General features: G+C 41.6%; 1 protein-coding gene across 6 annotated transcripts in view; it reads right to left on the bottom strand.

Annotated features, from left to right (window-relative positions):
* The window catches only part of XIAP (X-linked inhibitor of apoptosis), a 44,642-nt gene extending 41,676 nt beyond the window's left edge, over positions 1-2,966 (bottom strand). For 3 of the 6 annotated variants that reach the window (XM_075999422.1, XM_075999423.1, XM_012745634.3), the window contains exon 1: positions 2,437-2,771. The gene's annotated coding sequence lies outside the window, so the exon portion shown is untranslated. Of the gene's footprint in view, positions 1-2,178; positions 2,384-2,436; positions 2,772-2,823 lie in introns of those variants that run through there. The other 3 variants (XM_012745635.3, XM_075999421.1, XM_012745639.3) reach the window with 3 other exon arrangements.
* Between the last annotated feature and the right edge of the window lie 10,611 nt (positions 2,967-13,577).

Genomic DNA, 13,577 nt, shown 5'->3' with positions numbered 1-13,577 from the left:
ATGATAATCTCTCAGCCTCTAAAGAACAAGGGCATCTGTTTTGCCATAGTCATCTTTGGAACCCTACCACATAGTACAATGCCTGGCACATAGTAGGTATTCGGTAAGTGTTTATTTTGTAAACCATAGCTTTTTATTTCCCTGCTAGCACTAGCTACCAGACTTAAATATTAGACCGAACAAAAGCAGTGAAATACCATTATTTTACATGTGGTGTCTCTAAACATTTACAAATATAAATAGGATTTACGAAATAAATTCATGTTTACAACAAAAGTAAGGAGAACATTAATGTTACTAAAATATTTCAAGCACCATACTAATTAACTGGTACATTCATTACAATAATTCTTATTGAAATGGGCTTGGCTAACCTTTAGTCAGCATTATTTTGTTAGCCTAGTTGCAATCATCGAATGCACTAGAAAGCAATAAAATTACAGGTGTTGTACAAGGGGCACTGGACTAGAAGCTAGGCTCTAGTCCAAGCCCTGTTAATAATCAGATATATAATCCTGTGCAATTCACTTTTTCTTCTTTGAGTCTTAATCTATTTGTAACAACAAGAGAGCTGATATAATGCTGGACAATTCATTTTTTCTTCTTTGAGTCTTAACCTATTCCTAACAATAAGAGAGCTGAACTCCTAATCACTGGGGACCTTTCTAGTCTTAACTTTTTAAAAAATTATTCATATCCACAAAGATTCTATAATCCGCTTTTTCACTGTGTCAAATTTGACATTCTGAATGTTTTATATCTTGATACATTATTCAATAATCAAAAAAAACTTAGCACATTTTCTAAAAATACATAAAGACTAGTAACATATCATTTTTACCATTTTACATTAGGAGAGAGGAATAAAAGAAAACCAAAGGAGAAACATGAGTATCCAATAATCAGGCCTGCTTTGTCAGCTGAGCTGACATTAACCACACTGGATTTTACAGTACAGACACATATATGTATATAAATACATGTGCATATCATTGGTATATACTTTTTAATGCTGATATACATATATGTGTGTGTGAACTTGAAAATTTGTTTCAATTATAAAATCAATACTTGTTTATGGTAAGAAATTCAAACAGTACACTAAGCCACATATTAAGTACAAAGTAAAGTCTCTCACCCCTCTTCTCTATAAGTAACCACTGTTAACATTTTTCTTGTGTATCCTTCAAGAAATTATCTGGACAAATACAAGTACACATATGTATATGTGCATGTGTGTATAAATCTTTTTAACCCAAACTGTTGCCACTTCTTGAATGGTGGGGAGAAAAAAATCTCAAGCACTTCATAAGCATGTTGAATACACTGAAATACATCAAAAGTGATAGCACAACTAATGGCACAAAGTAGTATACTCTTCAGAAATGTGTGTTGAATTGAATACATTTCATTTTTGTGCTTGGAGGCTATATGGAGCACAGAAAGAGTGGTGGGCAAGGAGCCAGACAACCTGGGTTCTAATCTAACTAGTTGAGTAGCCTTAGGCAAGCCATGAAGTATTCTGAGCCCTCATTTCTGCTTCTGTAAAATAACAGGGTTCGAACTAAACTCCCTTCCAACTCTAAAATGTTATAATTCTAAGATGGCCGTCTGTAACAGTGTTCTCTTGAACTGGCTGTAACAAATGTTATCAAGGAAAAAGAAGAAAGACGCACTATTGAAATCTAATCTTACTAGAGTGAATTTCTATGAGTCATTAACTACGAAGGGACAGTCGTGATAGAACTAGTGTCATAAGTATATCTGAAGGCAAAGTAGTAGATTACTAAAATCTGATAGGTTTTTACAAAGCTTTGATTGACGTTTTTCTTTTTTGGAGGTGGAGAGGGCTATTGCTTAGTTTCAGCAATAACCACTCCCCCCATCTGGAGAAGAAAACAATTTAAGTGTATTATGGAGTTCAAATAATGAAACTGAAAGTCAAATTGACATTTTGTTTTACAGAACATGCTGGGGAGGTGACTAGGGCAGCAAAGGTTGGAAAGAATTACTAGCTAATTTCCTCTTCTGGAATCTCTTTGGCCCCTATTCTTTCGATTTCACACACCCTAGCCAGACACGCTCCACCTCGCTCCATACATGCCACAGGTATCAGATGGGGGTGGGGAGGAATCCCTTTGATCATATTTTTTTAAAAAGTTATTTGACTCGATTTACCTTAGGTGTCACGGGATTTAGGGAGGCAGTCCTGAGGGCCTGAAGCCAGCCACCCACCCACGCCTTCCTTCTGCAGTCCCGGTAACCTGGGCTAGGAGCCCCGGCCTGGCTATCCCCGCCAGGCGGGCGCGGCCTTCCCGCCCTCCCCAGCAGCGCCGGACCCGTGGAGAGTGGAGGGGAGAAAAAGGGAGGGGAGGGGAGAAAAAGGGAGGGGAGAGGAGAAAAGGGGGAGGGGAAAACCGCACAAGCTGTACCCACCGCGCCAAGAGAGCTGGCCCCAACCGCCCGCGGCGATCGGCTCGGTCCCGAGGGGAGGGTCCTGAAGGAGGGGCGGGCTGAGCCCCAGTCTGGAAAAGCCAACTCTGCTCTTCGGCCGGGTCCCTGCCTAGGTGAAGGAAACGGAAGTCCCTGCGTCTCCCTCACGCGCTTTCACGCGCCGGCCCTGGAGAAACCCCGAGTCTGGAAACCCGAAGTATGGCCACGTCAGGGACTCCAAGGACACACCGGGCGCGGTCCGTCTGTCTCCCAGCCCAGGCCGCGCCACAGGGCCCCAGCAGTATCCTTCCCACCCCCCGGCCGAGAGGTCAGCCTCCAGCCCTGCAAAGCCCCTCCTTCTTCCCCCGCCTCCGCCATTTTTGAACTCACCACTTGGGCCCAGGCGTCCCTCGATTAGAGCCGCCCCGCTCCGGGCGCTGCCAAGGTCCCGCCACTTCCCCGAGCCGGAAGGGGGCAGCAGGAAAAGACGAAACCCTCTTACCCCCCCCCCCCGCCCCCCCAGTTGGAAACCTGAACCTGACCGAGCGGGCGCACATGCGCAGTGGACACCTAGTAGTCCCCGCCCACAGCTCCAGCGTTTCCTCTCTTAGCCTCCAGGGTGGTTTTTCCCACGGTTTTTACCTGCTAGGCTCTGGAGTTGAGAAATAAGGGAATAGAGGTAAAAGAATGAAAAAGAGAAGAGACAATGGAGCTCAAATTTTGAGTTCTTACTATAGACCAGGTACTGTGCTAGTCATATAACGTGTTCTTTGTTGTAATTTTGATAACCTTATAAGGTAGGCACTCTCTTATTAAACCCATTTTACAGAGGAAACTGAGGCCCAGAGAGGATAATTATCCCAATATCACGTGCCAAATAAATGCGAGAACTGAGATTAGAATCGGATCTGTTTCCAAGGAGGTAAGGTAAGGGTGAAAGGAATGACAAGAAAGGAAGACCCTGGGAGTCGCAGGGGGTTAGGATTGGGAAGTAACAGGAAAATTAATAGAGGAGAAAGAAAGCAGACGGAGAGGAAACAAAGGAAGTTTGTGTACATAAAATCTTATCATACCCCGGGTTTATTTCAAATATGTTGTAGGATTGTTTGATTGACATACGAATTTTTGTTTCAGGATCTTGGGCTTTTACAGGCTAGTGTAGTGAGATGATGGGTTCTGAATATTTTATTTCAAAGGGAAAGATAATAAGTATCCTGCATTGTCAAATGATGTTTCCTTTCCCAAAAAGGGAACTTGGAGGGAGGGGAGGAAAGAATTTTCTTTTTGGTTCTTACGTGTTTGTTAAGATATTATCCCTTCTGATCACCTTTCACTGTCACATCTCAGAAATCCTCACATCTGATTTATTGCAATAATAGTAATTGTAAACAAATATTTATCTCATTTAATTCTCACAGAAATTGTATTTAGTATGTAAGTCATCCCTATTTTACAGATGAGGAAACTGAGACTTAGAGAGGTTAGGTCACTTGCCCAAAGTCATGCTGCTAGTCTGTGTGGAAGCTAGAACAGTGATTCAAACCCAGATCTGTCTGATTATGTTAGGTTGGGACAAGGAAGAAGGGAAACAGATGCTTTCTCTGAGGGGGGTTTGCATTGAGAAATAAATGACAGTAGGAGATTCTTTGTCTACTAGGAGGAACAAATTGACCAGAAGTGAGGCTTTCAAGAAAGAATAGATGATGTGTCAAGGGGTCTCCAGGGACTGACCAGATATTTGGTCTACAATAAAGGGTCTCCAAGGACTGACCAACCAGAAAGAGGTAGAAAGGCCACAAATGAGGGTCTTTAGAGCATGAGTACAAGTAAGGTGACAGTATCTTCAAGTGACCTACCCTTATTAACATAGTAAAAATCACACCCAACAGCTCCATGACAGATTACAAATACCATGACAACCCCCAGAAATTGCCTTACAAAAATAGAAAAGGGGAAGATTCATCATTCCAGGAATTCTCCACATTTTCCCAAGAAAAACCATGAATATTCCACCCCCCACTTAACATAAAATTAGGAAATCAACATAAAAGGGAAAATCTTGTTAAACTCAGGGTCTCCTCCACTCGTTGGGGTTGACCTATTCCTTCTCTGGTATATACTATACTTTAATAAACTGTCACACTTTGCTTGCTTGCATCTGCTTGGTCTGCTCATTTACTCTGTCGACTCGGTACTGGTAACCATTGTTCGGTACTAGAAACCAAAAACCAGGAAACACGGGGACCTAACATCCAGTTCCTATACCTGATAATCACAGATGTGTCTAACCATTACCCAGTCTACTAACTGACTTCTCTGTCCCGAGACTGGTTTCCCCCAATCCAGCCTGCATAAAGCCATCTGAGTTAAATCCTTCCATACTGCCTCCAGGACAATATTAAAATTCCTTAAGTTCATGTTCACTCTACCCTTGGGTACCCTACCATATCTTCTAACAAATCAGAGTTACTCACTGTGACCCCACCCATCCCCAGTTTTCCTGCCTTCCAACTAATTTGCTCAAACTGCTTCCTCTGCCTAGGTGAAAAGACTGCACCTATATGAAGCCTTCTTTGATTCCTTTAGCTAAAGGTCTTTTCTTCATCCTCTGAACTCTCTTGGCACTTGAATTTTTGGTTTTGCTTTTTTTTTTTTTTTTTGCACTTTTTTATTGTGGTAAAATGTACATAACATAAAATTTATACCAATTTAACCATTTTTAAGTGGCATTAAGTACATTCACATTGTTGCACAACCATCACTACCGTCCATCTCCGGAACTTTTTCATGTTACTTGGTACTTAAATTTGTACCTCTGGCTGGTCCTGGTGGCTCACACCTGTAATCCAAGGACTTTGGGAGGCCGAAGTGGGAGGATTGCTTGAGGCCAGGAGTTTGAGGTTTCTGTGAGCTATGATCATGCCACTGCACTCCAGCCTGGGTGACAGAGCGAGACCCTGTCTTGAAAAAAAAAATATGCCTCAGTCATAGCGCATAGTGCTTGCAGCCATGTAGTATAGCTACTTGTGTACATACCTTATCTCTCCTATGTTGTAAGCTCATTTATGGCAAGATCTGTTTTGAGCTCATTTTGTAATTCCTCCAAAACCCTTAGAGTCATTTTTAATTTTTCTCTCTCATGTCCTACATCCAACCCATCAGCAAATCCTGTCATCTCTGTCTTCAAAATATATCTACAATATCACCAATTCTCATCAATTCCACTGTTATGACCCTAGTGCATCTCTCTCTTGGACTATAATAGCCTCCTCACTGGTCTACCAGCTTACATCCTGCCCCCTCCAGTCTATTTGGAACTGCAGTCTACAGCAACCAGAGTTATCCTCATGAAATATGTCAGATCATTGTTAATTCTCTGCTCAAATCCCTTCATTGGCTTCCCATTTCACTCAAAGTAAAAGCCACAGATTTACAATGACCTACAAAGGCTATGATAGCCAGCCATGAAGATGACCCTTAGTGATCTTTACCTCTTGCTATTTATACCCTTGGGTAGGTCTCTTCTATATTGAACCAGGGCTGACTATGTCACCAATAGAATATGTTGGAAGTGATAGTGTGTGACTTACAAGGCTAGGTCATAAAAAGCATTGTGGTTTCTGCCTTGCTCTCTTTTGGATTCTTTGCTGTGGGGGAAGCCAACTGTCATCTCATGAGGATACTCAAACAGCATGTGGAGAAGGCCACATGGGGAGAAACTGAGTCCCCCCATCTCCTCCTTCCCACCAACAGCCAATACCAACTTGCCAACCATGTGAATGAGCCACCTGAGAAGAGGATTCTTCAGGCCTAGGCTTCAGATTATTGCAACCTCTTGATACCCAAATCCAGAACCACTCAGCCAAGTCATTCTTGAATTCCAGTGTATTATTTTTTTCAATAGCTAAATTTTAGCACAATTTGTCACACAGCAGTAGATAACTAATACAAAGACCCTAAACAATCTGGATCCCTGTTACTTTTATGTCCTTGTCTCCTACTACTCTTCCCCTTGTTTCTTTGGTTTTCCTGCCTCAGAGCCTTGTCACTTACTGTTCACTCTTCTTGGAATACTCCACCCAGATAGCTCCATGGCTTGTCCTTCCCCTCCTTCAAGTGTTTGCTTAATTGTTACCTTCTCCAAAAGGCCTACAGTGACCACTATATTTAAAATTACAGTTCCTTCTCCCACCACTCCCAATCTCCCTTCCCCTGATCTACTTTCTTCTTTTCCCATGGCATCTATCACTTTCTAACATACTCTATGGCTCTTTTTATTTATTATTATGTTTCTTTATCATACATCTCTGCCCTCTCACCCCTGCTAGAATATAAGCTCTGTGAGCACAGGGATCTTTGTTTTATTTACTGATATATTTCTTTTTTTTTTAATTTTTTTTGGCATATTATGGGGGTACAGATTTTAAGGTTTCAATAAATGCCCTTTCCCCCCTCCCCCCACAAGTCTGAGTTTCCAGCATGACCATCCCTCAGATGGTGCACTTGTCACTCATTATGTATGTATATACCCAGCCCCCTCTACCCTCCCCCTTCCCCAATACCCTATTACTGTAGTACCTATGTGTCCACTTAGGTGCTACTCAGTTAATACCAGTTTGCTGGTGAATATATGTGGTGCTTGTTTTTCCATTTTTGGGATACTTCACTTAGTAGTATGGGTTCCAGCTCTAACCAGGAAAATATAAGATGTGCTATATCACCATTGTTTCTTAGAGCTGAATAGTAATCCATGGTATACATATACCACATTTTATTAATCCATTCTTGGATTGATGGGCACTTGGGCTGTTTCCACAGCCTTGCAATTATGAATTGTGCTGCTATAAACATTCGAGTGCAGGTGTCTTTTTTGTAGAGTGTCATTGGATCTTTTGGGTAGATGCCCAGCAATGGGATTGCTGGATCAAATGGTAGATTCACTTGTATCACTATAAGATATCTCCATATTGCTTTCCACAGAGGTTGAACTAGTTTGCAGTCTTTTCTTTCCTTTTTTTTGAGACTGAGTCTCACTCTATTTCCTGAGCTAGAGTGCAGTGGTGTCAGCCTAGCTCACAGCAACCTCAAATTCCTGGGTTCAAGTGATCCTCCTGCCTCAGCTTCCCAAGTAGCTGGGACTACAGGCATGAGCCGCCATGCTCAGCTAATTTTTTTTTTCTGTTTGTAGTTGCCCAGCTAATTTTTTCTATTGTTAGTAGAGACAAGGTCTCACTCTTGCTCGGTCTAGTCTTGAACTCCTGACCTCAAGCAATCCTCCCACCTTGGCCTCCCAAAATGCTAGGATTACAGGCGTGAGCCACTGTGCCCAACCTTCACTGATATATTTCAAGTGCTTAGAAGAGTGTTTGACACAGTATATGTGCTCAGAAGATATTTGTCCAGTGAGTGAATAACATTTCATGAATAGACAGATACCCCGGTAAATAATTGTTGTGTGAATTGTCAATTGGGAGGTAGGAACAGCAAAGGCCAGTATACTTGGGATATTATGTCTAGGTTTTATATGCAGGACCACATATAGATGTGAAATTAGAAAAACATAATTTATGGAAAGCTTGCTCTTACCTGTACAAGGATGTTTTGTTGTAATTCTTTTTGGTTCAAGAGAGGGGACATTCAGAGGAAAGAATGAAGATGTGTTAGCTTGAACCATGTAAAGTTGCCAATGTTCCACCATTGCCAAATGCTGCAGACAGCCATTTATTATGGTTCCACCTAATAGGAGAAAGGAAAATTAATGGCATAAAGATTCAGAGGAAATAAGAAAAAGATGAAATCAAGCACAAAAAGAGGCATTAGCCTTGAATAGAAAAAAAAAAAAGGATACATCATCAGAGACCAAAGGGCATAAGCTGTAGCTAAGTGGAGGGGAATTTTGAGGGTGATCACAACCCCTCGGTGGCAGTTGGCTTCTCCAGAAAGTAAAATGTGTACTTATCTGCTGAGGGGAATAGCAAAGGTTTAGCACTAGAACCCTTTTTGCAAATGCAGTTATAAGTTAAAGCCGAAATAAATATAATATTCTGAAATGGAATTTTAAAAAAAGGGGAAAAAAGCAGAGCTGCTTCGAGCAAAGTTGGGTAGAGTGAGTCCTGACTTCCAGGCCTTGCCCTCGGAGCCATCAGCTTTATGAACCTTCTCTGGTAGAAAGGGTACGTACCTGCAAAGGATTACGCTTCACTCATCAGTTTGAGAATGGCCTTTGTGAAGAGCATTCATGTTGAACAGCATCTATTGGCAACATCTGTCTCTCAGTCTCCTGATTTTTGCTTGGATATCTTGATCGCTAATCTCTTACTCCCTCTTTGCTGCCAGAAAGACTGCGACTGTAATTTCCTCTTTTTGAGCAGTCATAAAAATGTCTGCTCTTATCTTTTGCTGGCAAAACTAGCATCTCCAGCCAGCCCTCCCTTTCCTTTCTCTGCCTTTATTTATCTTCCAGGAACCCAGTCACACAGAGGAGAGTTGTTCTTGTTTGGCAGGGGGTGGGAGGAAGAAGAGCAAACTATCATCTGGAAATAATGGAAATTTCACTGGGCTTTCTATATACTAATCTCCTATGATATAGGAGATATACTCAATCCATACAGTGTGCAACAATCCAACAACAATATCAAGGTCAGAGTGTTGTCAGGATGTGTCTGCAATAAGGGGCAGGTGAAAGCAATTGGAGTTGAAGTCCAGGAGAGAGGCTGGCATGTTGGAGGGGTCATCACCCAGGATGGTAGAAGGATTTGTGTTTAGAGAGGAAGACTATGAGGCCAGAGACCTGACTGGATTCGAGGGAGTGTCCTGAATGTAAATACTAATGGTTAGCATTTACTGAGTGTTTACCACGTGTCAGTCACTGTCTTAAGTGCTTGGCATGCCTTATCTTGCCTTATCTCTCTCCTAATCCTCTCAGTAACGCTCTGGGCTAAGTGTTCTTTTCAGTTTTATTTTGTTTCAGAACCTAGATGAGTCCCTGGCATGTAGTAAGTATTCAAGCCAGGTCAGGTCACTCCTTCACCCTGCAGTGGTTTCTCACTTGGTAGAGGCAAGCACAGGGCACTGTGGGAGCCCAGAGGAGGGACCCCAGGATCCAGATCAGAGCTGGCTCCATCAAGACTTTAGTCTTGAAGGACAAGCGAGAATTAACTAGGTGAAGTAGTAGGAAAAAGGCATTCTTAGCTGACCCATCAGCATGTGCTAATACATTGAAGTGGAACAAAATAGCACGCATGCGGTGAATGGCAGTTGATGCCTTATGGCTGGAGTGTAACCACTAACATTTATTGAATGTTTAGTACATTCACACTGTGTTAAGTGTGTTACATAGTGACAAGGACTCTTTCACTGACCAAATCTGAGTCAGGCTCCTCTGAGTCCTCTTTCTAACTAGGCTATAACCTTGGGCTCTGTCCTTGGCCCACTTAGTCCAGTTTTAGCAAAAATCCTACTGAGCTGGTTTAGCAAAAATCCCCCACCCCTGGTGTCTGATCACCTTCAATATCTGATCAAATTCCTCACCCCCTACTCTCTATCTTATCACTCTAGCCTGCCTTCAGCAAGAATCCTGTTGAGTTACCTAGTGAGAATTCCCCTAGCCTAGATGTCTCCTCTTAGTAACTTTCCATCCACTGCTCCCCTACTCTGTTCCTTGGCTATAAATTCCCATATTGCCTTGTTGTATTCGCAATCGAACCTAATCTCTCTCCTCTACTACAAAATCCCATTGCAGTGGTCTCTAATTCTATTGCAATACTCTTGAATAAATTTGCCTTACCATTGTTTAACAAGTCTCATGAAAAACATTTTTTTAACAATAGATGACCACATTTAATTCTCATGCAACCCTATGAAGGAGTTAATTTGTTAGCCCCATTTTACAGATCAGAAAACCGGGGCCAGGGAGGTTAGGTTGCCCAAGGTCTCAAAAGTAGTAAGTGGTGGAGGTATGAGTGAATAATGATGGGGGATGGGTAGAGTCAGGCAGACAGTTGAAGCTCTTGAGAGGTAGTCAGGTCCAGGACAAAATTTTTCTTAGTTAATTTGTTTGGGTTGTCATAACAAAGTATCATGGACTGTGTGGCTTAAACAACAGAAATTTGTTTTCCCACAGTTCTGGAGGCTGCAAGTCTGAGATCAGGTATGAGCAGGTTCAGTTTCTTTTGAGGCCTCTCTCTTTGGCTTGCACACAGTCTTTCCTCTGTGCATGTGCATCCTTGCTTTCTCTTTTTATGTCCTACTCTCGTCTTCTTATAAGGATACCAGTCAGATTGAATTAGGGCCCACCCTAACAGCCTCATCTTAACTTAATTATCTCTTCAAAGGCCCAATCTCCAAATACAGTCACATTCTAAGATCCTGGGGGTTAGGCCTTCAGCATGAACTTTGGGGGAATACAATTCAATCCATAACATGTTGCATGGCTCATTAAAGAATTTGGCCTTTATCTTATAGGCCAGTCGTTCCCAAACCTGATGGTGAATCAGAATCACCTCAAGATCTTTTTTGAAACTACTAATTCCTGGATACTCCTGTGATTCAGATTCAGTCTGGACTATGTTTTGGGAAAATATAGAGCACCCCCTGCCGGGCATGGTGACTCACGCCTGTAATCCTAGCACTCTGGGAGGCTGAGGCAGGAGGATCGCTCAAGGTCAGGAGTTCAAGACCAGCAAGAGTGAGAACCCTCTCTACTAAAAAAAAAAATAGAAAGAAATTAGCTGGATAACTAAAAATATATAGAGAAAAATTAGCCCAGCATAATGGCACATGCCAGTAGTCCCAGCTACTCAGGAGGCCGAGGCAGGAGGATTGCTTGAGCTCAGGAGTTTGAGGTTGCTGTGAGCCAACCTGACACCACCGCACTCTAGTCCAGGCAACAGAACAAGACTCTGACTCAAAAAAAAAAAAGAGAGAGAGAGAGAGAGAGAGAGAGAGAGAGAGCCCCCCTACCTTCTCCAGCAGATTCTGATGCAGCCAGGTTGGAGAATCACTTCTGGAAGCAGCAGAACCATCAAAAGAGTTTTAAGTAGGGTAGTGAATTGATCAAAGTTGAGTTTTACAAAAATCACCCTAGTAATGTAGAGAATGGATCAGACGGGCCATGCACAGTGGCTCATGCCAATAATTCTAACACTCTGGGAGGCCAAGGCCGGAGGATCACTTGAGGTCAGGAGTTTGAGACCAGCCTGAGCAAGAGGGAGACCCCATCTCTATTTAAAAAAAAAAAGAGAGAGAGAATGGATCAGAGGGAAGGGGCAGGAAGATGACTTAGGAGACTATTGCAGTAACCCAGGAAATGGGGAAGATTCCAGCAGAGGTAGTGGCAATGTTAACAGACTGTAAAGGCATTCTTTCAAGAGTTGTAAAGGGCAGTTATTTTGGGGAGGAAGATGAAAAAGGTGGGGATGACTGAAAGGGCAGGCTTCCCATCTAAGCCAGCCTCTTTAAAGACCCTTCTCAGAAGCCTTATCGTATTTGCACTTACACCTCATTGGCTATCATCAGTTGCAAGGGGGAATGGAAAGTGTATTCTTTTTTATTGCTCAATTGTTATAATTATTTCCTTGTGTTAAAAATTGATACATAGTAACTATATTTATGTGGTACATGTGATATTTTCATAGATGTATATAATGTTTAATGATCAAATCAGGATATTTAGGGTATCCATCACCTCAAATATCAATATTTATCATTTCTTTGTGTTGGGAATATTTCAAATCTTCTCTTCTAGCTATTTTGAAATATACAATAAATTGTCATTAACTATATTCACCCTACTGTGCCTCTCCAGAGGCTGGGAAGGGTGGGGAAAGAAGGAAGAGAGATTGCTTAATGGGTACAAATATACAGTTAGAAGGAATAAGTTCTTCAGCCTCCCAGAGTGCTAGGATTACAGGCATGAGCGACCACACCCAGCCAGGAAAACATTTTTATGTCAAACTAAACATATGCAAGAAGATTCATGATTTTTTTCTCCCGTGTATAGGTGGATGAATACTATGTGTTGCTAGAATGAGACAGAGTTCAGCATCAATTCTATTTCTGTTTTTATTTTTATAGATATAAGCACTGAGAAACTTGTTCAAATGCATAAGATGGGAATAGAGTATTGTAATAGCAATGTCATTTAATTATTTGAACTCTTTCTGAGTCATTTACAAAAAATCACATAGTGATCTATCAGAAAAGTTTTTATGACCTATTTACCTGACTACTTGATTAGATTTTCCTTCAAATTTATTGAAAGCAAATGATTGAAAACCACCTGACTTGCAAACAATTTGTTACTTATTCACCAGAGTCTTTCATTTTGTTAGTAATTTTTTTTTTTTAGGTAGATTCTCGCTTTGTCGCCCTGGGTTTAGTGCAGTGGCATGATCATAGCTCACTGCAACCTCAAATACCTGGGCTCATGTGATCCTCCTGCCTCAGCCTCCCAAATAGCTAGCTACAGGCATGCACCACTGCGCCCAGCTAATTTTTCTATTTTTAATAGAGACGGGGGTCTCACTCTTGCTCAGGCTGGTCTTGAAATCCTGAGCTCAAGCAATCTTCCTGCCTCGGCCACCCAGGATGCTAGGATTACAGGTGTGAACCACCACACCCGTCCTCATTTTCTCAGTTTCTAGGAACTATACCAAAAATGCTTATTAAATGAACAGAAATTATACCTATTTACTTTTTCACTTAGAAGTAAGTTACTTAACCTGATATACTCAGAAAGGGTTGGAAAAATAAAACTATTATTAATTTGAATGAATTTTTTTTACCAAAACAGTATTTTATTTATTCTTTTATTTATTTCAGCATATTATGGGGATACAAATGTTTAGGTTACATGTATTGCCTTTCCCCCCCCCAGAGTTAGAGTTTCAAGCGTGTCCATCCCCCAGATGGTGAGCATCACACTCATTATGTATGTATATACCCATCCCCTCCCCCCACCTGACCGACACCCAATAAATGTTATTCCTATATGTCCACTTAGGTGTTGATCAGTTAATACCAATTTGCTGGTGAGTACATGTGGTGCTTATTTTTCCATTCTTGGGATACTTCACTTAGTAGAATGGGAAAAACAGTATTTTAAAATAAAATACTTCTATCTTAACTTGTGCTTTAAATGTATT

Source organism: Microcebus murinus, chromosome X, assembly GCF_040939455.1.
Source record: "Microcebus murinus isolate Inina chromosome X, M.murinus_Inina_mat1.0, whole genome shotgun sequence".
In the NCBI taxonomy this organism is placed as follows: Eukaryota; Metazoa; Chordata; class Mammalia; order Primates; family Cheirogaleidae; genus Microcebus; species Microcebus murinus.
This window is presented reverse-complemented; position numbering and strand designations above follow the sequence as displayed.